We start from the raw sequence: 26029 nt of genomic DNA, 5'->3' as shown, positions 1-26029 counted from the left end.
AAATAATGTTATGTGTCCTGGCTAGTCTCACTAGAGCTTAATGAGGTTATTTCTAGGAAACCCTCTGACTTCAAAAAAGTCATATGAAAATTCAAAGAACTTTTATTATAAAAGGTTTCAACTTGATTAAAAAGCCCTTGATGCCTTCCTTGTGAGTCATGCATATTTCCCGCTGACTTTCTATGTGTCTCTATTAGCAGTATTAAATATTTATTTTAGGTCTATTGAAGTAAAAACTTATTCTCCCAGCTCTCAGCCCAAGGTGATTTCTAATGACTATTTAGTTTTTATGATGATTTTTAAAATTTGCATTAATAATAGAAGAATCTAATGTTAAATTGAAGGTTATTAAAATAGGCCTCCTTTCAAGGCAACTGGATGTTGAAAAGATCTTTTTCCTTTTACCACATCTTTCCTTAATTGCATGAGAATAAGCTTACACTTGATTAGTATTTAGACTTTCTATAGCACATTTGTATAGGCAAAGACTTGAAGTTGTAGCATAGTAGAGATTGCCATGATTTACTGGCTCCTCCACAACCACTCGGATGTCTAATATACACCGAAAATTTCACATATCCCCCAAATACTACTACTATTTACCCCTCCCCACCCTGCTCTTCCTGCAGGCTTCCCCAACTCAGTAAATGGCAACTCCATCTTTTTAATTGCTTGGGTCAAACTCTTGAGGTCATCCTTGGCTTCCTTCTTCTTCTTCTCATACTTCACATTCAATCTGCCAACAAATTTTGTCAGCACGACTCTCAAACTATATCCCCCAATACATCCCTACCCTGGTCCTCCTTGCTCTCATCCTTCACCTGAATCACTACAGCAGCCTCCTAACTGGTTTCTCTTCCCCCACCTTTGCCCTTTCAGTCTCCATCCAGCACAGCAGCCAGAGTGACCCCATTAAACAAGTTACAAGATGTTTTCCTCTACTTAACTACAGCCCTCCTTCCACCACGGCTGCCCAACCACGCAGAGCAAAAGCTCAATCTAGACAATGAGCACGAGGACCTTCCTGAACTTTCTAGTCCTCCAACCACCAGACCGGCTCCTTCTTCAGGACTTTGTCCTTCGAATGCTACCTGCATCCTCCTCCCCCAGATACCTGCCTGGCCCCTTCCTGCACCATCTTCTGGTCTTACCCCAACATTCCTTTCTGAGTGTGGCCTTCCTTGATAACTTTATCTAAAATTGCAACTTCCCACACCCAATCCATCCTTTCCCCGTTCCTGCCTTACTCTCCTACCCTCTTCAACACGATACACAATCCCTTGCTATCATTATGTAATCTAACATAATGTTGTTCATCATCTGATTCCCTCTCTAGAATGTAAAACTCAGCGGGTTGGAGGGGGCAGATATTTTTATCCCTTTTATTCTCACTACTCTATCTTCAGGGTCAGACACAGAGTAAGGGGGGCTCAATAAATATTAGTTGTCTAAAAAAATATGCAAAAACTTTTAGCTATCTTTACTATAACACCAGGGATGATTCTTCTGCTTTTAAACTCGCATCTTGCCAGGCATAGTATGCTTTTTCTAGTGGACATTTCAGACCATGAGAATAGAAGAGCAGCTGTGGCCAAGGGTAGCTGGGTGGGAAGACAGGGGGCACTTTGGCTTATATGTCGTCCTTCTCAATGGCTCTGAATCTCTGTTAGGTAGAACAAACCACAGCAGCTTTATGAAAAAATATGAGCACCCAAGGAGACCCATACATGCCAGTGAGATCTTCCCAGAGAAGATCAGTTCCAGGAGCAACGAAATTTCCCCACTGATTTTTTTTTTTTTTTTTTAAATAACATCTGGGCTTCCCTGGTGGCTCAGTGGTTGAGAGTCTGCCTGCCGATGCAGGGGACACGGGTTCGTGCCCTGGTCCGGGAAGATCCCACGTGCCGCGGAGCGGCTGGGCCCGTGAGCCATGGCCACTGAGCCTGCGCGTCCAGAGCCTGTGCTCTGCAACGGGAGAGGCCACAGCAGTGAGAGGCCTGCGTACCGCAAAAAAAAAAAAAAAAAAAAAAAAGGTAACATCCGAGATTTTTAGGACATTTATTTTTTATTTTTAAAGATTTTTTTAAATGTGAATCATTTTTAAAGTCTTTATTGAATTTGTTACAATATTGCTTCTGTTTTGTTTTGGTTTTTTGGCTGCAAGGCATGTGGGAGCTTAGCTCCCCGACCACGGGTCGAACCCACACCGTTTACAGTGGAAGGCGAAGTCTTAACCACTGGACCGCCAGGGAAGTCTCCTCACTGATTACTGACTAAAATAAAACTACCCCTAACTCACAAAGGATGAATCTGAAAAGTCTTCAGGTGTCATAAAGGTAACGCAAATCAAAAGGGCCCTGGCGGCACAATGAAAACGTTGTCCTTCCCTCAGGCAGCTGCTATCAGCTGACTTTTGCCATGCAGATTACCGGATCTTCTGATTTTCAAGAAAAGCCAGACTTCAGGTTTCATGAGAAATCCCTCAAATGTAAAAAGCTGGCCCTTGCAGGGCAGGGAGGACCAAGAGGGAGGGGATATATGCATACATAGAGCTGATTCACTTCACTGCACAACACTGTACTGTGTTAGCAGGAACTAACACAACATTGTAAAGCAATTATACTCAAATAAAAAATAAAAGAAAGCTGGCCCCTAACTCAATTAAAAACAACTACCACCATACGCTGTGAGCCAAACAAAACAGCTTCTAACCACACTCAGCTGGGTTTCAGCCTCTGCCTTACAGGCTGGTAAAAACTAAACCCAACTCTGAAAACAGCAAATTAGAAAAAACTTCTGCCTCCGTTAATCTTCTATTAAATTCCTTCCCCATAGAAAACAGTCTTTGTGGTCTTCATGCGCAGGTCAGAAAACTCGGCACTAATGTACTTGACACTCTCATCTTAAAACTCAACACCTAGGAGCTTCCCTGGTGGCGCAGTGGTTGAGAGTCCGCCTGCCGATGCAGAGGACACGGGTTCGTGCCCCGGTCCGGGAAGATCCCACATGCCGCGGAGCGGCTGGGCCTGTGAGCCATGGCTGCTGAGCCTGCGGGTCTGGAGCCTGTGCTCCGCAATGGGAGAGGCCACAACAGTGGGAGGCCCGCGTACCGCAAAAAAACAAACAACAAAAAAAACCCCACAAAACACCTATATGAACATGTTTCTTCCATCTCTTGACTTAATGGGCAGAGCAAGTGGGGAAGCCAGCCTCCCCCCGCCACCCCCGGCCGTGAGGTTCACTATCCACTGGCAGGATCCTTGGCGTCTGTAATGGGAGGAGTGGAGAACCAAGAGTGGCAGAGAAATTCTCAGCAACAGCAAGGCAGGAAAAGAGAATTCCGTGGGTGCCACAGAAGGGAGTGAGGTGGCCTATTTGTGTGTAAGGAGCACAGTCTGAGCTAAGAAGTGAGGGGTTAATTGTTACCAAAATCACTCAGTAGACTGAGCCCCTCAAAAGCTGGGACTGTATCTAATCCACCTTTGTATTCGTAGAATCGACCTACTGTGTGCCTGACTCCGCTGGTTTGGGGGTGAAAGCAGTGCAATCAATTTTTCTATCATGTGACAGAGAAAGGGAAAGGTTCCCAGTCCAATCATACATTAGTGGCCTCAAAACATCCCCAGGAAACTGTGATGTGAAATTTAACACTTTAGGCGAACAGCCTAATTTGCAATGTCAGAATCACAGATTTTATTGTTCTTCTTTAAATTATCATTCATAGAAGGAAGGGGAAACAATGACAATTTTAAAACTAGTGCCCGTATTTTATCAATTTGAAGCAGCAGAAACAAATTCACTCCCAACCAGGAGCAGGAAAAACAACTGAAAACCCAGAGAGATGTGGATAAAACTGTTTTACAGCATTGTTTCCTCCAGACACATATTTTTTAAAGGCAATGATTTTAGCAAGGGTCAGAGAACTGTTATTTGTTAGATGAAGAATATGTAATTAAACCCACTGTTCTGAAAGAAAAGCTTTGTGAGTATGTTTTTTTTTTTAATCTTCTATGACTGGGCTGGTAGTTCCTTCCTGTCTCACACCTACTCCAAACCCAGAGGATTGATCCTTGGTGCCCGTCATGAATATAAGGACAGTTCTCTAGGGTATAGTTCAATCACAGCAGACAACTATTGATTTCTGTTTAAGTCGGAATACACATAATTTTCTCTAGTCTGGGAGTTATTAAAATGTATTAACAGACTCGGGTTTCATGTTTCAAGCATGGCAATGGTTGGGGGGGTGGTTTTCCTTTGTATTTTTAAATTTTCCTTTTTCCTTTTCCCACCAAGAACTGAGTGAGGCAAGCCCTTTCCGAGCAGGAAAGCTCCATTGACTTGTTCCGACAAATTCTCATTCAGTATCACACTGGGTCACACACAGTCAGAAGAAAGACATACCCGTGGCTGAGGGGAGAGCAAGAGGGTTGAGGCTGATTGCACAGAAAGCGCCCTCTCTCTTTGCTTTTCCAGGGACTTGGAGGAAGCCCACTTTCTCTTCTTTCATGATGGAGATAACTTCTCGGTACAAAATCTTAATTTAACAATCTCAAAAGATTTTTTTTCACACATTTTTCTTTCAGTAGCAATAGTAATAACACAAAGCGTCCGTTCCCATCTTGTTTATAAAAAACTCTGACTGCAAAGAGATCACATTTTAATGGAAAAGGGCAAAAGTAGGCAAGTGAGAAGACCTCAGTGTGGTTTGGCTTTGCCACAGTTTTGGGGAAGTCACAGACCTTCTCTGGGCTCAGGTTTTCTGTCTGCAGTAAGGGGATTAAGCATCAGTGGTTTTCAAATTGTGCACCATGAAAGTTTGGGGTGTAGAGATTGGAGAATACATGCGTCTCTAGGACCCCATTCCCACCACCACAGTTTAGCCACAAGTCAGTTCTCATCTGTTTATATATTGGATTTCCACCTCAGATTTTCCTTAGAGAAAGGGTTTCACAGCTTTATAAGTTTGAAAAAAAAAAATCTGTCTTTCCCAGTTCTCACTTTCCATGATTCTGCGACTTTTCTCTCTGACAATACACAGCCTCGATTTCCTGCAATGCATGTGTTCACGAAAGCAGACTACTGTATAAAATGGGAAACTGGTTCGTGCATGATGCTTTTCGTCAGTATAATCACCTCTACCATCAAAAACATGAATTTACTAAGTATTCATTCATGCACGATGCCACATGGGTTACTCATTAGCACAAGCAAAGTTGACAAGTTCCATTTGCAATTTGATAGACTAAGTGATTTTACTGATTTTGAAAACGGGAAATCTTGATAATTCTTTCAATGTGGTACAGCTATGAAGTAGCAGAGGCAGACATGAAAATGGACAAGGAATTTGATAACACTACTGTAACACAAACAAGTCAATAAGCAATTAAACGATCTCATCTAAAACCACTGTCTCCAGGGGAATATTTAAGCCTTCCCTGTAGAACCAAACAGGAAAGTATCATGGCTTTATGAAAATAAGTAACCAGATTTCAGCATCTATTCCAGGTGGAAAGTGACGCCTCCCAGGAAAAAGTATCTAAATACTTACCACCCATTACTACAGGCATAGGAAAGAACACTGATCCCCGAGAACATAGAACATGAATTCCAAAGAGCAAGCAGCAGCTGAGCTAGAAAGGGAAACAGAGCTCAGAGTGGGAAACTAGAGAACTACAGCGTTGCATATCCACAGACAGAATTTGCAATTCACCTTGAAAGAGAGCAAAGGTGGAAGTTAATTGATGGAAACCCAGTATTCAAAATGCACTTTGAGAAATACCTGAGCAAAGACTAAGACTTAGCAACAAAGATCCTAAAGCAAGAAGAGAATCTCTTAGACCAGACCACAAAGAATAAAAAGGACCATATTAACTTAGACATACCTGTTGGTATTATCACCAGGTCCTCTTTGAGAAGGAACCAGAGATCAAGATTAGAATTAGTACAAATCTTTTTTATACCATTATTCATCTACTGGTTATTCATTTTATACCATTATTCATCTATTGGTTAATAAACATTGTTGCCAAGGCTAGAATGCAGTTTTTTAAAAATCAAGAAGCTATAAAGGATGAATATTAATCTATCCTTCTTCCTCTCATCTATTTTCCCCTTAATTTTTCTATTTTGTGAGCTGGTTTGGCTAACAAATTCACAATTCAATTCTCCTCTGAGTTCTCAGATTCAGCACAATTCTTGATCTGTTGATATTTCCCAAAACAAAAAGCCCAAATGCCTCAAAACTAGAATAGAATGGGAAAAGATGCCTCCTGCCAAAAAAAAAAATAGTGCAGGTACTCGAGTTCGTATAATTTTGAATGCTTTAATTCAATGCTTTAGAGTTCTGATAATCTTATATACAACCATGAGTAATACAATGGATTTCTTCTCAAATGTCTCAGAAATTCCTAAGAAGTGGTCCTCTAGCTATGTAAAACCTATCATCCTCATGGGAGTTCAAAAAAAAAAAGAATGTGCACCAAGTAACATTAAGTACCATAGTACAGTTGTCCTACCAGGAGAGTATGTGGCGAAAGAAAAGTTATCTAAAAAGAAGGTAGTACCTGGGCACCAGTCTAGCTACAGATGACAGTTCTGAGGCTCCTGGAACCAATTAGAGAACATCTTATGGGGTCCACTTAAATCTAAAGTCACTTTGGATAGTCATTAGTGCTGTTTGCCAAATATTTCCAGTTCACCCTATTGCCCAGACACAAGATAGAATTGCCTGTTCTGGCTCCCTTATTGTGTGTGAAGCCATGTGACTAGTTATGGTCAATAACTTGTGAACAGAGGAAAATAAGTCACTTCCAAGAAAGAGCATTTTTAACTGGTGATTCAAGACCTTTAAGACCTCTCTGGTTCCTCTGACACAGTGGTCAGAAGCATCAGTGATGGCGACTGCTTCACCTGTCTAGGTTCCAGAGTGGCACTGATGAGCAAGCCCTCCACCCCAGGTGTGGAGACACAGTGAACATACAGCACAAGAGAGAAGTAAACCTTCGTTGTTTTAGGCCGCTGAGATTTGGGGATTGTTTGTTGCTGTAGCATTACTTCACCTATCCCAACTTAGGTCCCCTCAGTTCAGGAGGAGTATGCATGAGAATGGACTACAACAAGAGACTCCAAGAACCAACCCAATCCTCACTGGAAGTCCTCCAAATCAAGGATTACACTAGGTCTCTCACAGGGTTTCGGGCTCACTACCCTCACTCTTCAATTCCACATCCCTAAGTAGTACTCTTTTTTTTTCTGTTTTTTTCTCTTTATTGAAGTATAGTTGATGTACAATAGTATATAAGTTACAAGTGTACAATACAGTGATTCACACTTTTTAAAAGTTATACTGTAATCAGGCAGGACCTTAGGGGGCCTTCCTGGGACAGATCCCTCCCCCATATCCTCTGCTATAGCTCCTCTCTGAAGTACCCAGGTAACAGTATCTCATGCATATTTTCTGAGTTTTTCGGGTGCTAAAAGCCACCACCAAATGGAAGAAATTAACTACTTGATGATCATGAGCACGTAGCCCCTGGAACCTTCTGGTGCCTAAGGATTGATAGTGTGAACCACCCTATTATTTCAATATCAACCAATCAGAGAATTGTGCACGAGCTGATCACATACCCTGGGGCGACGCTCCCTCACCTGGCCTTTAAAAATGCTTTGCTTAGACCCTTCGGGGAATTCAGGGTTAGTGGTGAGCACCACCTACCCATTCTCCTTTCTTGGCCCTGCAATAAACCTCTCTTTGCTCCAAACCCCAACGTTTTGGTTTGTTTGGCCTCACTGTGCATCGGGCACACGAACTTGTGTTCAGTAACAATACTCCATTTATAGGGACTTCCCTGGTGGTACAGTGGGTAAGACTCTGTGCTCCCAGTGCAGGGGGCCCAGGTTTGATCCCTGGTAGGGGAACTAGATCCTGCATGCATGCCACAACGAAGAAGTCTGCATGCCACAACTAAGACCCAGCATGGCCAAAATAAATAAATAATAAATAAATAAATGTTTTTTAAAAACCAATACTCCATTTATAGTTATTATAAAATACTGGCTATATTCCCCATGTTGCACAATATATCCTTGTAGCTTATTTTATACCTAATAGTTTGTACCTCTTAATGCCCTATCCCTATATTGCCCCCTCCTCTTCCCTCTTCCCATGGGTAACCCCTAGCTGTTCTCTATATCTGTGAGTCTCCTAAGCAGTACTCTTAAGCCCAAGGGACATTCAGGGGTCTCTAGGCTTTAAACCCATTGTCCCATTAATTAAGCTGCTTCCTTGGAATGTTTTACTCCCTGTCTTCTTTCCCCAGAATGTTCCAGCCAATAGATTCAACTACCAGAGTAAAACAACCAATCCCGCAAAGTGCCTTGAGAAACTTCACAGTAAAATTTCTTTGTAGCTTCCACAGGGTAGAGAGTTTGACAAGTTAATTCCTTTTTCAGTACTCAAAATTGATATCACACACACAAAAAATTGATATCACATGAGAACATCTTAGCATAGGATATTTTTCCTCACAAAACATTTATTTCAGGCTGTTCACAGCAGAATATTCAATAATTATTTTGAAAAAATATTTCTTAAAGCTAGTGCTCTTATTTTGATGAGAGGAACTCCTTTCATTTTCTGTTTAGAGTCCCTGTCCATTTATCATAGCACTGGGCTGTCAGGAAAACGACCTCAAACAGCAAGTCTCCTTGACATTTCACCACAAGCCTGGAGGATTTAGGATTTTTACCCACTTTCCCCCCATATCTATGATTTCAAGTTATTTCAAAGAACTTTGAGTGTCTATTTTAGGAAAAGGAAAAAAAAAAAAAAACTCTTCTGGCAAACTAGAAGCCATCAAAGTAGAAACAGTTTGACAGAGGCTGCCATTAACAGAAAGCCACAGGAAAAACAAAGTAAAATGAGAAATGCTGAAACACATTTTCTTTTCCCTTTTTTTTTAAGCGGACAGAGTGCATGGAAACAACTTAAGATAGTCAGGTAAACCTCTAACCTCCCACAACGGTGAGCTTCAAAAACTGTTCTTTAAATACAGCCACTGGAATAGGGTTTTATATTTAGCTTTTGCACCCCTCTGGTCTCCTCCTACGGTACTAATATGTTTTTTAAATGCCTAAAACCTTTCTTAGTACCTAAGAATTCCCCTAGATTTCATGAATTAATGCAAATGGTAATCACCAGTGCAAATGAGTAATTGGTAGCAGAAGCACCCATCTGTGCGTGCAATTAACTGCCTTGAGCAAGTAATTGCCTGTTTTTACAAGAGCCTCTACTTAGAAATCTCAATTTAAGCATATATGTTTTTGAGTAATTCTGCCAATAACACAGCAAAACTTTTACTTGGGACAAATACTTTTAAACAAGCAGCCAAACAAGCAATAATTTTAGTCTTATAAAGGTCGTACCTAGGAAGCCACCCTCCACAGTAATTGATTCCGCGAGTTTCACAATTCCAGATGCACAGGCTCAGGGCATTTCCCAAGAGAGCAAGCCATTTGTTCAGGAGAGCCCAGTCCAGCTAATCCTCATGATGAGTGCTTTCCACCCAAGCATCTTGAGATTTCTGAAACTTTTGGTAATTTTCTAATTAATTCATTCAACAAATATCTGCTGAACACGTATCATGTACAAAGTCTTCTGTTCTAAGCGTCTTACGTCCATGCATATTAAGAATGAGAACGTGGTATATTTTTCTCTTAAGGAACTTACAACCATTCAGGAAGTAGAAAGCTTGAAGCTAATTATCTAAAACACAAGAAGCTTTGTAATTCAAGGGCTGTGAAGGTGTACCTGTTACCTTCATGTAAACAGGCATGTGTTTTGGGTACAAATCACAATTGCAACAAAAAGGATCTTTGGACCTGAGCCTTGGCCAAGCTGTGTCCTTGGCCCCCTACTCCCCCAAATCAACCAGCTTGCCCTCCCTTCACAAGGTCACCCAGTCTCCTTGACAGTCATCAACATTCTTCTTCAGCAGCTACTGACTGTGTTCCCCCCACCTGCTGCCAGAAGCCTTAATCCACAGCAGCGTTTGGTCCTGCACCAAGCTGCTGCTTCCTTGCTATTGACAATCGCCCTGTCGTTCCTTTCATCACTGCCCCTTGCCGTTAAATACCACCTATATACTGACAACTCCCAAATTAAGCTTTTCAGCACTAACTTCTCCCCCAGAATCCCACGCTGATCTATCTAACTGCCATCTCAGCACCGCCACTGAGGTATCTAAGAGTCATGTCAGACTACGTTTCCTAAAACCAACCCGATCCTTTTCCTCAGACCATTTCCCTATTGATGATGGGAAGTCCCAAACTTCATAGTCATCTTTGCCTCCTCTCTTTCCTTCCCACCAGTCATCCAACCCATCAGCTAATCTTTTTACTCTACCATCAACGGAATCCAAACTCCCCCACTTCTCACACCCACACCATTTCCACCCTGGCCCAAGCTGCCATCACCCCTTGTTGGATTTACTGCAATTGCTTCCCAGCTGGGCTCCCTGCCTCCACCCTCTAGTTATTCTCTCTCCTTCATCAGAATGGTCCTTTTAAAAGTCATATTAGGGCTTCCCTGGTGGCGCAGTGGTTGAGAGTCTGCCTGCCGATGCAGGGGACACGGGTTCGTGCCCCGGTCCGGGAGGATCCCACATGCCGCGGAGCAGCTGGGCCCGTGACCCATGGCCGCTGGGCCTGTGCATCCGGAGCCTGTGCTCCACAACGGGAGAGGCCACAACAGTGAGAGGCCTGCGTACAGCAAAAAAAAAAAAAAGTCATATTATGTCACTCTGCTGATCAAAGCCCTCAAGTGGCTTCCCATCTCAGAGTCAAAGCAGAATTCTATTCAGGAATCTACAAGATCCTTCATAATCTGCCCCACAACTCCATCTTTCCTTGATCATTTCCTACACCACCACCATCCATAGTCATTATCATCCAGCAAACCTGGCTTCCTTATTACTCCTTGCCTACACCACGGGCTCACCTGTTCTCACTCCCTGAGATGCCCTTCCCCACGTGTCTCTGTAGCTCACTCCCACACTTCTTTCAGGTCACCTTATAAAGAGATCTACCCTGAGCTCCAAGGTAATACAATTCCTTCCCACTGCCCCCTACCGCGCTTCCTAGCCCCTTACCCTGCTTTCTTTTTGTCTATAGCCTTTCTTCCATATGATACACATTGATTTTTCTACCTCCAATATTAGAATGCAAGCTCTACGAGGGCTGAAGTTTTGTTCTGCTAAGCTTTCTAGCATCTCAGTACTGCCATACAGCTTCAGGTATGAATGAATGAGTGAATGAATGAATGAATGAACAAATGGACATGCCTAGGATGGAAGAGGCTCTTCTTCCCATTAAGAGTACCATTCTTAGGGCTTCCCTGGTGGCGCAGTGGTTGAGAGTCCACCTGCCGATGCAGGGGACACGGGCTCATGCCCTGATCCGGGAGGATCCCACATGCCGCAGAGCGGCTAGGCCCGTGAGCCATGGCCGCTAAGCCTGCGCATCCGGAGCCTGTGCTCCGCAACGGGAGAGGCCACAACAGTGAGAGGCCCGCGTACCACACACACAAAAAAAGAGTACCGTTCTTATAAAACTTTCAAAAGGGTGGTCTTGCTCTCTTTCTCCCTCTCTTGCAAAAATAAATAAATAAATAAATAAGACGATGTCTCCCAGGTTGCCACAACTTGGAGAGTTGCTCTCAAAGACAGTAAACCAGTATCCTAGGATGTAGTCTGGGTTCCTCAGATCTCTTCCCTCCAGTTGAATTCCTTGCCTGTAAAAGAAGCTTCCCAAGAAGCTGAGGGAGCTCATTCTTTGAGTCTCATCCCCAATGTTCTGGTGCCCAAATTTCAGTCACCATCTTTTTCCTGTTCTCTCCCAGGCCAACCATCAGGTTTTCATGGTGATAAGACTCCTGGCATATCTCCAGCCTTAGGCCTCCCCTGGGAACCTCATTACACAAATGAGAAAACAGAATTTTTTAAAAAGTAAATTCTTTCACTCAACCTCACACTAAGCCATCACCAAATTCAGGAGGCAACATCTCAATGAACACTGAGCTCAGAATTTCAAATACTCAGCTTCCTCACTCGAAAGATGAAGAACCATCTTCCTCATTAAATAGTTAAAGATGATAAGAAGGTGTGACTAAATGGTTGGAAGAAATAAAAAGGGGTAAAATCTTCAGAATCCAACCACTTAAAAAAAGGGTACGAATCAAAAGGAAACTCCCCCAGATGCTGAGGGATTTTTTTTTAATGCATGAATATGTGTGTTAAATAGACTATGCTTTGCCAAAATCAGGGTACCATTCTTAAAGATTTAACTTGATTTATTCTATTATTTCTAAGGTGGGAAAGTTTGAACTATTATCAAACCTCAGCAAATACTGAAAGAATTCAGTATATGCCTTTCAAAAACATCTCTTACATCTAAGTTAATAAACTTGCTTTAAAAATTATGATTCAAAAGTTTAATTGAGTAAGCATGTTATGTATTTTCAAATTCTGTACTGATAAAATACTCCTCTATATTTTTAAGATAGATCTCGTAGATCACAGAGCACAATATCGCTGTTCAACAAGATTTAAGGAAGAAGAGAATGAAGATAGGATGAATTATTAAAACAGGCAATGTTTTGTGGCATAAAATTTCCTCTTCTAGATCTTAAATTCTGGCCCTATGCATGAAAAAAAAAAAGTGAATTCTTTTCTAATCATAAAACTTTCTCAAACTGGGAAAACAAAGCTATCTAGGAAGAAAAAGAAGTAGGAAATAATAGGAGGTCCTTTTGCAATAAATAACCCTATGATTTCTGCTTCCATGCTAGAAAATCAGAGAGCTGCAATAAAAGCACAACTTACACGGGGTGCTCTGAGCAGTCAAATCACAGATTTTTCCCTTGAGTTCTGGCTCTATAAAAAGGACATTAAATAAAGTGTCACACGTTCACATTTTCAATTTAATTACCTCTTTTTTTTTTTTTTTTTTTTTTTTTTTTTTTTTTTTTTTTTTTTTTTTTGCGGTATGCGGGCCTCTCACTGTTGTGGCCTCCCCCGTTGCGGAGCACAGGCTCCGGACGCGCAGGCTCCGCGGCCATGGCTCACGGGCCCAGCCGCTCCGCGGCATATGGGATCCTCCCAGACCGGGGCACGAACCCGTATCCCCTGCATCGGCAGGCGGACTCTCAACCACTTGCGCCACCAGGGAGGCCCTAATTACCTCTTTAAAATGCTAGGATTTTTGAGCCACGTGGGACTTATGTACATTTTCAATCACATAGGACTCAATATTGTAAATCATTAAGTTCTCATTACACCTCCTGCAGTTCATACACTACCCTATCTATACATAATATGATGTGTTTAAGTAACTTGCCTAAGATCATTTAAGTAGTAAAAGAGAGAAAATGAGACCTGCAACAGCAATTATGCATACTAGCTGAGTGACCTTGGAGTCTAAACCTTTGTAGGTCTCTATAGAAGGAGAAAGTTGGTCCAGAAGATCACAGATCTCTTCTAGCCCTAACAGTCAATGATTCCCTATTCTTGATTTTAGACTTGAACTTTTTATCTCTCTACTGTGTTTCAACTTAAGACTCTCAAAATTCAGCATCATTAGTTCACTTTAAAGGCATCTTAAGGATAAGTCCCTTAAGTTTTATATCAACCAAAAACCCCAATCATATGAGTACTTATTTCTTTTACAATTTCTTAGAGGAAACTTTTGACATTAGTGAAAATGGACACTCTTTCTGCTCACACTACCCAATAACTCATAGTATATAACCTTACTGTTATGGATAGAATATTTGTGTCCCTGCCCCCAAATACCATATGATTAATGTGATGGTATTAGGAGGCGGGACCTTTAACAGGTAATTAGGTCATGATGGTGGAACCCTCATAAATGGGATTAGTGCCCTGAAAAAAGAAGGCATGAGAGCTTCCTCTCTCTCTCACTCCCCTCTCTCCTCTCTGCCATGTGAGGACACAAGGAGACAACAGCCATCTGCAAACCAGAAAGCAAGTCCTCACCAGACACCAGAGCTGCCCACCAGATCTTAGTCTTCTCAGCCTCCATAACATTGAGAAATGTCTATTGTTCAAGCCACCCAGTCTAAGGTAATTTGTTATAGCAGCCCAAGCTAAGACACCTACTATTCTTCAAATCATGGAGCTTTCTGCTTTCACCTCTCAGCTTTCATTGAGCTAAACAATGTTGATTCTTTTTGTCTTTTCTCCATAGTTTGTTTTCCTACACTTTTATAATTTCCTTCACCTTTTCAACCACTCTTTTCTTAAAAGCCTCGAGTGGCCCAGTAAGATGGCAGCCTGCTTTATATTGTTTAAGGGGAAAATTCCCTTGCTCTTGCTGCATGCTAGGAATCTCTTTTTCATCCCAATGTGCAGAAATGTGGTTGTTTTGTTTTGCTTTAATTAAGCACACTCAGCTATATTATTGCCTCTTTCTCAGCTTTATTTCAACATCAACTATTTCTGGTTACTTTTGCTTCTAATTAGTAGTTAACTATTCTCTATTTTCATAGCTTCATTTTCCTCCAGAGGTAAAATAACTTATACCCAATGGTAAAACACGGTTCTGGCAGCTACTGCCTTGTTATGAACTGAATTATGTCCCCCCAAAATTCATATGTTGAAGCCCTAGCCACCCCCCCACCACCTCTAGTACCACAGAATATAACTATATTTAGAAATAGGGCCTTTAAAGGGATAATTAAGGTTAAATGAGGGCATTAGGGTGGGCCCTATTCAATATTTCCTCTTCTTACAAGGAAATCTAGACACAGACACACACAAAGAAGATGGTCATCTACACACCAAGCAGAGAGGCCTCAGAAGAAACCAACCCTGCCAATATCTTGATCTCAGACTTCTAGGTTCTAGGACTGTGAGAAACCAAATTTTTGTTGTTTAAGCCACTCAAACTATAGTATCAATACTTTGCTATAGCAGCCCTAGAAAACCAGTACAGGCCCCTCTCCTGGTTATGACCTTGGAGGAGAAAATGATATTGCTACTCGTCCGTCCATACCCAGTGCTACTGTTAGGAGGAGATAGGTGGTTAGTGTGCCCCATTCTAGCACACAGGAACAGTACTGGTGGCTGACATGGTATTCACCACCTTCCCATCATGCCTAGTCCCATTGATGCAGAAGGACAGATTTGGGTCTTTCACAAGAGAAGCACCTTCTTCAGTAGCTTAAACTAGATCTCCAATGTTTCCCTTTATTTTCTTTATACTCAGACACTAACAGCCTAGTAAATCCCAGGTAGGCAGCTAAATAGCCAAAGATTTTCCTGAGGAAAATGGGGCCAAATTTACTCTGGCCATCTTTCCCCTAATCTTATCCCCCATGGCCATTCTACTGAATGTTTTCCCGAAGTCTATGTTTCAGGGGTCCACCTCAGTAAAAGTCCAGTGGAAGTAAGCCCCTTTTTCAGAGGAGCCTAATATCTGAGCCTAGTATCAAGACCAGAATATTCCTAAGGAGAAAGGATTACTCATCAGATTTTCACTAAACAGTTCAATATTTGACCTCTTTATTTTTCTATTCATTGACTTCTTCAGGAAACATTTACTGAGCATCTAGTATATGTAAGGCTCTGCATCAGGGCCAGGGTTACAAATGATAATAAATCATCAACATACCAAAAAACGATAAAGGGTCCCCCAGGAAACTAGATGATGAAGATTTCTAAGAGAAGAGTGAAAAACCACAGAAATTAGAATTTTAAGATTTCAAAGACCAGATGCCCTATTATTCCAGGAAATTCATAAAGCTTAGGAAATCAAAACAAACATATCAACTGACTGGGCAGAGAACTCAGATGTGATGTGCAAACTAAGGTCAGGTGACGCCTCACAGAGAGAGAAGATACGGGGATCTCTTGTCCTCTGCCTCCTTCCCTCTCTGACGAATATGCTGATTGCTGCCCCCAAAGAGCCACCGTTTCCATTCCTATAATGCAGCCAAATTGTGTTTTTAAATGTGTTTCCATGTTTTGAAACTTCTCACGCCATGTCATCCTTGTGACTTTCTTTGAAACGGTTTCCACTGGGCAGAGGGAATAAATACACTGTGTTGTTAGCAGTTCCCCTCTGTCGTCTGGGAAAAGGGGACTGGAGGTGGCATTGGCGTCTCCGAGGGCAGGGGCCCTGCCCGGGAACAGTGCTGCTTTTTCATGCAGGGCTGTGAGAGACTGGTGCGGACCGACCGCTCCAGGAAGCGGGAAGATCCTGAGCCCGCTGGAGAGAGCGCCTCAAGGGCAGGGGTGTTCCCTCTTCAGGCACGTGATCGGGAACAAAGGAATCTTTATTCATCTCTTTCTGCTGCACTGGTTTGCTTTTTATTCCTTATAAGCAGCTGAGAAAGAGCATGAGCAGCCCTTTTCATCAGCTGTGGAAGAGATGAAAGGGTTCAGAAGAGAGAAGCTGCCATTTCTGAGAATGGTTTATTCATATTGTAGAATAATCTTTAAAGAAAAGAACTCTATGAGACTGATCTTTTAATTACAGAGGAATAAATACATCTGTGAAATCCACCAATTTCACTTTGGATTAAATAACGCTCTCGTTTAAAAGCCAGATACTCAGTAAACAAAAGTCTCAGTTTGGAAATGGCTTCTCTCCCTAATACATGGCTTCCCCCTTTCCCCACCCCATCCCCAAATTCCAGTCACTATTTAATAAACAGCAGGGAGAAAAATACATAACATCTCAGAGGTCCGCTTTCGGGGCCTTAGATATGTTCCGTTTGCCACCAAGCAAGGTCTGGATTCTCAAAACGTCAGATCAATTATCAATTATCTATGAATAACATTATGATCATGCTATCTGACAGGATTTTTTTTTTTTAATTCAAAAATCCCAACACTTTTTCATCCCACTCACGAATCATATCCCAGCTCTGGCCAAAGAATATGAGTCCTATCTTAGAGTTCTTGGTGTCCCTCCACAGCACTGATGGGCACAGACGTTCAGAAAACATCTATTAACTTCAAATGACACCATTCACAACTCAGGGAACTCCACCAACCAAAAATTTTAAATCGCAGTTTCTTCTCGTTCCTTTTAGGTGAACAAGCAAAGAAACAGTGCCTAGTTGGTTGTATCTTTGCTGATTCATATTTTATATAGTTCCTCTTACTATGACAGCCCAGAAGCAACTCTCCGATCCATACACAAGTAGGCCAAGGGCTTTCTGAAACCACTTTCCCTTTTCTGCTATTTCTGGATGTTGTTGAGTCAGCTCTCTTCCTTGAGGAGTTCAGAGACTTTTGCAAGTTCCCATTTCAGGAAATACCATTTCTGTTTGAAGTTATCTCTCTCAGAAAATAAAAAAAAAGAAAAATAGCTAAAGGAAAAAAGACCTTACATCTTCTTCAGAACGATTTCTTTTCTGTCAATGTTTTGGTAATTTTTCATATTGACATCCTTCTCTAAACAGGAGGCTATCTACACAGTATTTTAATATTCCTCTTTTAACTTTGCAATACACAGAGACACTTTAATACATGATGTTTAGGCAGATGATTTCTCAAAGGTAGGTCGATTCTTCCCATTATTTACCAAGTTCTTATTCTGAAGCCTTCTCACTGCTATCTATTGGCATCAGTTAACCTGTATTTCCAAAGGTTGGTGCCAAGTTGTGGTTCTTCCTGCTTGCAAAATCATCTTCTCCTCAAGTGTTCCTGGGGTGGGGAGGGTCCAGGCTCTTGGAGCAACTTCCGTGTCGATGTACCCTGTGGTGAATGTCTCTTCCGTCCCTATTGATCCTTATTCTCAGATGCTTCCCTGAACGTTCAGGATCCGGCCTCTGGGAACAATTATCTCTTCAAAATAACCCCCTAACTACCTGCCGGACAGGTTTCCATCCAGTTTCTTCTTAAATCGTCTTCAAAAAAGTTTTACAGACTAACCCACCCAGTTTTAATCTAAATTAGAAGAGGAAGAAGAGGAGATGATATCAAGAAATGCTCTCTTTACAAGGAGAAAGCATAATTATCTTACATGTTGTAACTTTTGTTTCTTCTGCACTTCCATAAAGCTAAAGGGCTGATTAGGGAGGCTCAGGGGCCAACTCTGGGCCAACACAGTCCTTTGTTTGAAGAGGTGGCATCAGGGAATTCCCTGGCGATTCAGTGGTTAGGACTCCTCGCTTTCACTGCCGAAGGCCCGGGTTCAATCCCTGCTCAGGGAACTAAGATCCCACAAGCCGCGCAGCACAGCCAAAAAAAAAAAAAAGAAGAAAAGGTGGCACCAGCTCACAGTCCCTGACTCACCCCCTCACTCCCCACTCCTATGTTCTAACCACTGCCCAGCTGCCAGGTAATGACCCACAATGACCTCTTAGTCAGGCATAATTCCCCTGAGACGGAATAAGGAGCCTTTGAGAAAGACCCGTTCACAGTCAGCACTGCACATATTCTTAACAGTATATTCTTACACTGTATTAGATACATTTGTTTGTAATTGTGTTTTCCCCTCTTAAAAGGTCACCTCCATAAGGGGGTGTCGCCTCCTTAAGGGAGGGACTATGTTTCATTGATCACGGCTTTCCCAGGGCCACACACATAGTAGATGCTCAGTGAATAATTGTTCATCTTCACTTACTGTTGCTTCTTTATAGTCATCAGGAGCTCAGACCAGGTACTTGAGACAAAGGGAAGGGGCTTAACAAACCTCACTCACAGGGATAACATTTGATAAAATAAGGCAACAGGAGAGTGTCCTCTGGAATCCTCAAAGGAAGAAAACCCTGAAACAGGCTTGGGAGAGGGAGGAATAGTAGAAGAGAGAGGAAACCACAGGCCACATGCCAATTATAAGAGGTAAATTTAGAGAGTACTGGCCTAAGACAAGACCAGACATCCAAATGCCATCCTAGAGCATAGAGCAGCTAAAGAATAGACGCTTACTGAACTATACTCAGCATTTTGTAATAACCTATAAGAGAAAAGAATCTGAAAAAAAAAGATACATATGTATGTATAACTGAATCACTTTGCTTTACACCTGAAACTAACACAACATTGTAAATCAACCATACTTCAATTAAAAAAAAAAAGATTACGACTTCCCTGGTGGCACAGTGGTTGGGAGTCCGCATGCCGATGCAGGGGACACGGGTTCGTGCCGCAGTCCGGGAAGATCCCACATGCCACGGAGCGGCTGGGCCCGTGAGCCATGGCCGCTGAGCCTGCGCGTCGGGAGCCTGTGCTCCGCAACGGGAGAGGCCGCAGCAGTGAGAGGCCTGCGTACCGCAAAAAAAAAAAAAAAAAAAAAAAGATTCAAAAAAAAGAATAGACACATTATTAAGAGCCACCCTTCCTCCACATACTCCCCTACATCACAGGCTTCCCCAGGGAATTAATGGATACCAGCTCTCAGCCTCAGTCTCCTTGCTTTCCTTGTGTTCATGGAGCCTGCTTCTCTTCCCCTTTAGACATGCATTCCTTGATCTTCATAGGGTCTTTCCTTATCCACTACTATTCCCGCCTTTGAAAGATAACCTATCACTTAGAATGGCCTCTTTCTTACCACTTCATCAGCTCCACCCACCACCACCTTTGCAATGGAGACTTAGGTTCACCTAGCCTGTTTTATCCCCCGCCTGCAGGCACTGAAGCAGGCCTAATCTTTAACGACCAGTGATGCCCAAGTAACTGATTCAAATAACCTAGATTTTAGTCTCTGGCTTGCAAGGAATTTCATGGAAGATCCCAGACCCTTCCTTGCTGCTGGCTGCTATAATGAATAGCTATATTTATTCTTCTGCTGTCTCCATCTGCATTACATTAATGTGGTGTGTTCTGGGGATAGAGCAAAATAAAAATATAACAAAAAACTGTGCACAACCCTGAGGCTATCTTAAAATAAGAGCCATTACTGGAAGAATTATAGCCTAAAAGTATGGTGCTCCGGCATCAGCTGGTCTTCGATATGAATCTCAGCTCTACTGAAAGACTTTGAGCAAGTGGGTGAACCCTCTGAGTCTGTTTTCTTACCTGTAAAGGACAATATTACCGTCTTCCTCAAAGGGCTGCCATGGGCTTTTAGCCACTCTGCTCTCTACACTACCTCCATTCACAAAACGGCCCCTGTTTCTCCCTTCTCTTCTGTCAGATCCGAGAGACCCCTGGTCACATGCAGTGAACCCCACTAGCCTAAGGGAGATACTATACCAGTTCTGTGGGTTGTTTCTTAACTATATTTAAGTGTATTCGATTCTTAACAAACTGCAGCCTGATTTCTTTCAGATTCAATGAAATTTCTTTCAGAAAGGATCTGTACTAATTTGTATGACGTATGTATAGAGTAAGCACTTAAGTGGAAAAAGCTAGTGGTTCCCAAACTGAGGGCTGCACATTCCGTGGACACCTCAAGGGTTACAAACTCATATACTCACCATGCTTCCTGTGAAGACTGAATGAACAATGCAAGATATGTACATACATATATATGCATAGGTGTACACAGATATATCCACGTATATTGATAAATTTTCAGTATTGCTGTTTCAAATGTAGATATAAATACTATTAATAAAATGTAGGTTTATTTAAAAGCAAGACTTAATTTGTAAAAGCCTTTATCACTGTATACTTTCTTGATCAACATTTGCTAATGCTGCCATATGTAGTGATTCTAAATTTTTAAGATAATAGTATTAACATTTTATCACATCTTGACATTAATATTAGTCATGTTTGATTGTTCATAATACTATCCAACAGTTATTATGTGTCAGAAACCGTTCTAACAACTGAACACGTATTAATTCATTAAATCCTCACAATGACACTATGAGGCAAGGCTGTTATCATTTCCAATTTATATATTAGGAAACTAAGGCACAGAGAGGCCAAGCGATTCATCACGGAGCCAGTAACAGACAGAGCTGAGACTCAAGCTCAGGCATTCTGGTCCCAGAGTCCAAGCTCTTTACTTCGACACAGTTCGTTGAGAACTCAGCTATGCAATAATACACTGGTGCCACTGTTTTTGATCAGAACATTATGTATAACCTTGACATGGATTTCATATCCTATGAAAATGGGCATATTTCTAACTGGGTACAAACTGAAATGTATATGTATACTCTGGCTTATATTTGACCAGGGACACAACCAAGAAATCTGTGATAACTGTTTTATGAAAAGAATGATAAATTAATTCAAGCAAAAATAATAATAATAAAAATCCTTCATGCTGCCTGGTCTGCCCACATATGCTCCTGCCCAAGCAGGTCACATGGACCAGAGTGAGTTTCCATGAATGATTATTTTGTTACTATCTTGTTGCTTTCACCCTTCTCTGCCCCCGTTAGAAAACTAGTTTCCCAATATTGCACTATTTGATGATTTGCTAACTTGAAAGGTAATAACCACAACAACAGAAGCAACAACTACTAGGAAGTTAAATGCAATAAAAACAGAATGATGCATTTCAACTTTTCACCTCTGTAGTTGAGTTTTAGTCACACCCACACCCATGTCCCATTTCATTGACTGAACATTCAAGAACATTCATTGACTCTCTGCCGTGTCCAGGAATTATCGTTAGAGCTATAAATATGTGAATAGAACTAGAATGAACCAATCCTTTTAGCGTACAGTCTAAAAGATTCCAGGCAGTCCAGTCATTCAACTTATAACTAACTACATGCCAGGCAGAATGGAGGGACAAAATAGTACCTGTGTTCTGAGCAGCGAGAGATGACTCCAATAGAACCAGTCATCTGACAGGAAGCCTCCCTGTCAACTCTCTCCCAAGGGCTTGCTCACTCGCAGAGCCACCTGGAATCCACGTGCAAATCAGAAAGGCCAGACCTCGTGGGACCACCTTTACTTCCTGGGACCAACTCATCTCAGGGTACAAAGGTGATCCTCTCATTCCATATTCTCACTGATCTTCACCTCCTTCCCCTGGCTTCTTTCTTTCTTTGATTTATTCAACATTTTTTACTTTCTTCTTTCATCACTGTCTTTCTTCTCTTAAGGTAAGCTACTTCTTAGGAATATTTCCACTAGGTGACTAATGTTATATTGTCTTAATGCTTGTTACCATTTCAGAAAGTGGTTATTTTCCAACTCTGTTTCCAAATTATGAGAATTTATGATACAGTAGTTCCCCCTTATCCATGGGTGATATGTTCCAAGACCCCCAGGGGATTCTGAAATCATGATGGTAACAAACCCTATTTATACTATGTTTTTTCCTATAAATACATACCTATGATAGCATTTAATTTATAAATTAGGCACAGTAAGAAATTAACCATAACTTAAAAAAAACTATAACAATATACTTAATAAAAATTATGTGAATATGGACTCCCTCTCTCAAACTAGTTTTTACTTTACTCTTTCTTCTTCTTCTCGTGATGATGTGAGATGATAAAATGCCTAGTGCGGAGATGAAATGAGATGAATGACAAAGGCACTCTGACATATCTTTAGGCTACCATTGACCTTTGGGCAATATGTCAGAAGGAGGATTATCTGCTTTGGGTGTTCCTGGATCACCGATGGTTGCACTCAGGAGCAGATGATGTCAATGGTTGGGGATCCTGGGCGGAACAAAGCACAACAGTGCGAGATTCTGTCACACGACTCAGAACGGCGCTGCAATCTAAAACTTATGATTTGCTTATTTCTGGGATTTTCCATTTAATATTTTCAGACCATGACTGAGCACGGTAACTGAAATGGCAGAAAGCAGAACCACAGATAAGGGGGGACTACTGTACTTAGAAACTTAAAACCGCTTAAGCATTAAAAGTTCTTTATTTGATGGCCTTAAAGCATCCTTTCTTGTCCTTCTGAATCACAATCTGAGTCAATGATGTTGAATAGAGCCAGGTCAAGAATGACATTAGAAAAAGTGAGGAATCTGAAGAGAGGTTTGAGGAGAAAAAAAGGTACAAACAAGACAATCACAGGAACTCCAACAACACAGACAGATGGGATACATGGACTGTTTGGGGAAATACCATATAGACATAGATCTACTTGAAGTGAACAGCTGCATAGGCACTGATCTGTGTTCTTTTCTCCATAAATTCTAGAAGTTTTACTTTCTCTAAGCACACTAATCATCCTATGTATTCATTTGCAAACCTTACATTTTGATGGAGCCCCAGTCTTTTGAGCTAAAAATATCTGGGATCATTTTGCACCCTGGGATACAAAAGTAAATGTCACATTTAAAGTTCAGAGGAATTTTCCAGCTTCACTTCCTGTGCTTTGTTTGAGAGGACAGTGTTGATGCTGATTCTTTCACAAACTTGACAAGGTGCGCTTAGGAAGTAATTCTCATTGTCCTTTGCATTGTTTAAAAGACAATGTGATCAAGCTGAGGAGGTCACTTGAATCACAGAAGATTTCTCTGTTCTAGACCCTAACTTCTCATTAATTAGTATTATGTTGATTAAGTCATTTCACCTCTCTGGCTTCAGTTTTCTCATCTGTACTTAGCACATAGAAAGTGTCTTATAAATATTTGTAGAGTGAATGAATTAATAATATTAACTACCTTGTAAGATGATCACTAAGAGCTCGGGGTTTTTGTTTGTTTTGTTTTGTTTTTGTGGTACGCAGGCCTGTCACTGTTGTGGCCTCTCCCGTTGCGGAGCACAGGCTCCGGACGCGCAGGCTCAGCGGCCATGGCTCACGGGCCCAGCTGCTCCGCGGCATGTGGGATCCTCCCGGACCGGGGCACGAACCCGTGTCCCCTGCATCGGCGGTGGACTCTCAACCATTGCGCCACCAGGGAAGCCCTAAAAGCTCGGTTTTAAGCTCCCAGTAGAGTCGTGTCTGTTTTGCTTACCACTGCATTCCCTGGCACAGTGCCTTGTACATACCAGAATCTCATCAAAACATGAATTAATGAATAAATGCACAAATTAATAAATTTCATAATAGCTGCCATACTTCACAAAGTTAATGAGAATAACTTGATTTGAGGCACACAGTGAAGACGAACTATGTTGATCATACTCATCACTGTATCTCCAATACCTAATATCTGGCATTTGTAGGTGCCCAATATATAATTTTTAATTAATAAATGCTCATAAAAATAGATGTAAAATTGCTTCAAAAAGCACAAAACCTACATGAGGCATTAAGAATCTCACACATCTATACCAATAACCTCTGTAGGGAGATGACTCCAAAGGGTATGAGACATAATGATTTAGAAGCAGATGATATGAACCTTCTGACTCACACCTGGCTCTCAGGTCTTAAACAGTCATGTGGCAAAGTTCAATACAGTCTAAGGATACCCAGTGACAGGGTTTAGTTACATTTCTTAGGAACATAATCAAGATGTTATTCTGGGTATACTAGCTATTATATTTTCAGTGGCAAACAACAGAAAACCCTGTCACAAAATGTCTTAAACCACAAAGAATATGTATTAACTCAGAAAGAAGCCAGAGGTAGAGATAGAACAGCTTCAGGATGGTAAATTTTTTTTTTGGCTTGTGGGATGTTAGTTTCCCGACCAGGGATCGAACCCAGGCCCCCTGCAGTGGAAGCACAGAGTCCTAACCACTGGACCACCAGGGAAGTCCCATGACAGGTAATGTTTAGGACTCAACACCATTGTCAAAGACCCAAGTTAATTCCTTCTTTCAGCTCTGCCATCCCCTGAGATGTCCTCAGCTGTTTCCTCTAGAGTGAAAAGTTGCCTATCACAGACCCAGGCATTATTAGATGACACACCTAGTGGAAGAAGGAGAAGGGGAAACCTTTTCTTGTGACTTGTTTTTATCAGCAAGGAAATCATTCTCGGAAGCAGCCTTCGTATCTTGCCAGCCGGAATTACTATATCATGTCCATTCCTAAACCAATCACCATCAAGGGAAATGAAACCATTATGGTTGGCTTAGACCTGTCGGGCTTTTATCTCTGGAACTGAAGATAGGGCCAGTCTTCCCTGAGTTTTGTAGGAGAGCTCCAGAGGTAGCAACAAGGGAAAAGAGATGTAGAGGTTTGGCAATTAGGTGGGCAACAGTGTCTGCTAAAGACAGAACATACTGTGCTTTCAAAATTGTTATTGAATGAATCTGATTAAGATGCTATGGGAGTAGACTTCAAAAAACTATTTTGTCTTCAATACAAACTCAGAGAAGGCAGCTAGAAAAGTTATAAAAAACTTTTTTTTAATTAAATTATTTATTTTTGGCTGCGTTGGGTCTTCATTGCTGCGCATAGGCTTTCTCTAGTTGTGGCAAGCGGGGGCTACTCTTCGTTGCAGTGCGTGGGCTTCTCACTGCAGTGGTTTCTCTTGTTGCGGAGCATGGGCTCTAGGTGCGCAGGCTTCAGTAGTTGTGGCACATGTGCTCAGTAGTTGTGGCTCGCGGCTCTAAAGCACAGGCTCAGTAGTTGTGGTGCACGGGCTTAGCTGCTCCACAGCATGTGGGGTTTTCCCGGACCAGGCCTCGAACTCCTGTCTCCTGCATTGGCAGGAGGCTTCTTAACCACTGTGTCACCAGGGAAGTCACAAGAAACTTTCTCGTGGATAAAATTGCTCAGAAATTGATGTTGCTTCCATTGTATAAGGCACATCTTCCCCAGCGGCTCTTAAACACTGGTGTCCTTGATCCACGGTAAAAAATATAATAAACAGCAAACCATATACATACTTCACAAACTTCAGTGAACAACACTTACTACCTTACTACCTGTGAGCATACTCATGTTTTCTATCCCATTCTGTTTCCCTTTTTTTAAACTATTCATCTAAACCCAGTAAATCGATTTCAGGACCTGGTAATGGGTTGCAACGCACTCTTTGAAAAACACTGCTTATTCAAGGGTCCAGCAAGTCTTGTTATTATTTCTTATAGACAACATGACATGGCATTATTTATTAAAAGCAATCGTGGTGCAATTTCAGTTAATCCTGTGAGTATCACTAACCCCTTTTTATAGCTCAGAAAACACACAGTGTGAGGGATTTGTCAGGATCTTATGGCTAG

Source organism: Mesoplodon densirostris, chromosome 11, assembly GCF_025265405.1.
Source record: "Mesoplodon densirostris isolate mMesDen1 chromosome 11, mMesDen1 primary haplotype, whole genome shotgun sequence".
NCBI lineage: Eukaryota > Metazoa > Chordata > Mammalia > Artiodactyla > Ziphiidae > Mesoplodon > Mesoplodon densirostris.
Note: the sequence above shows the minus strand (reverse complement) of the source record.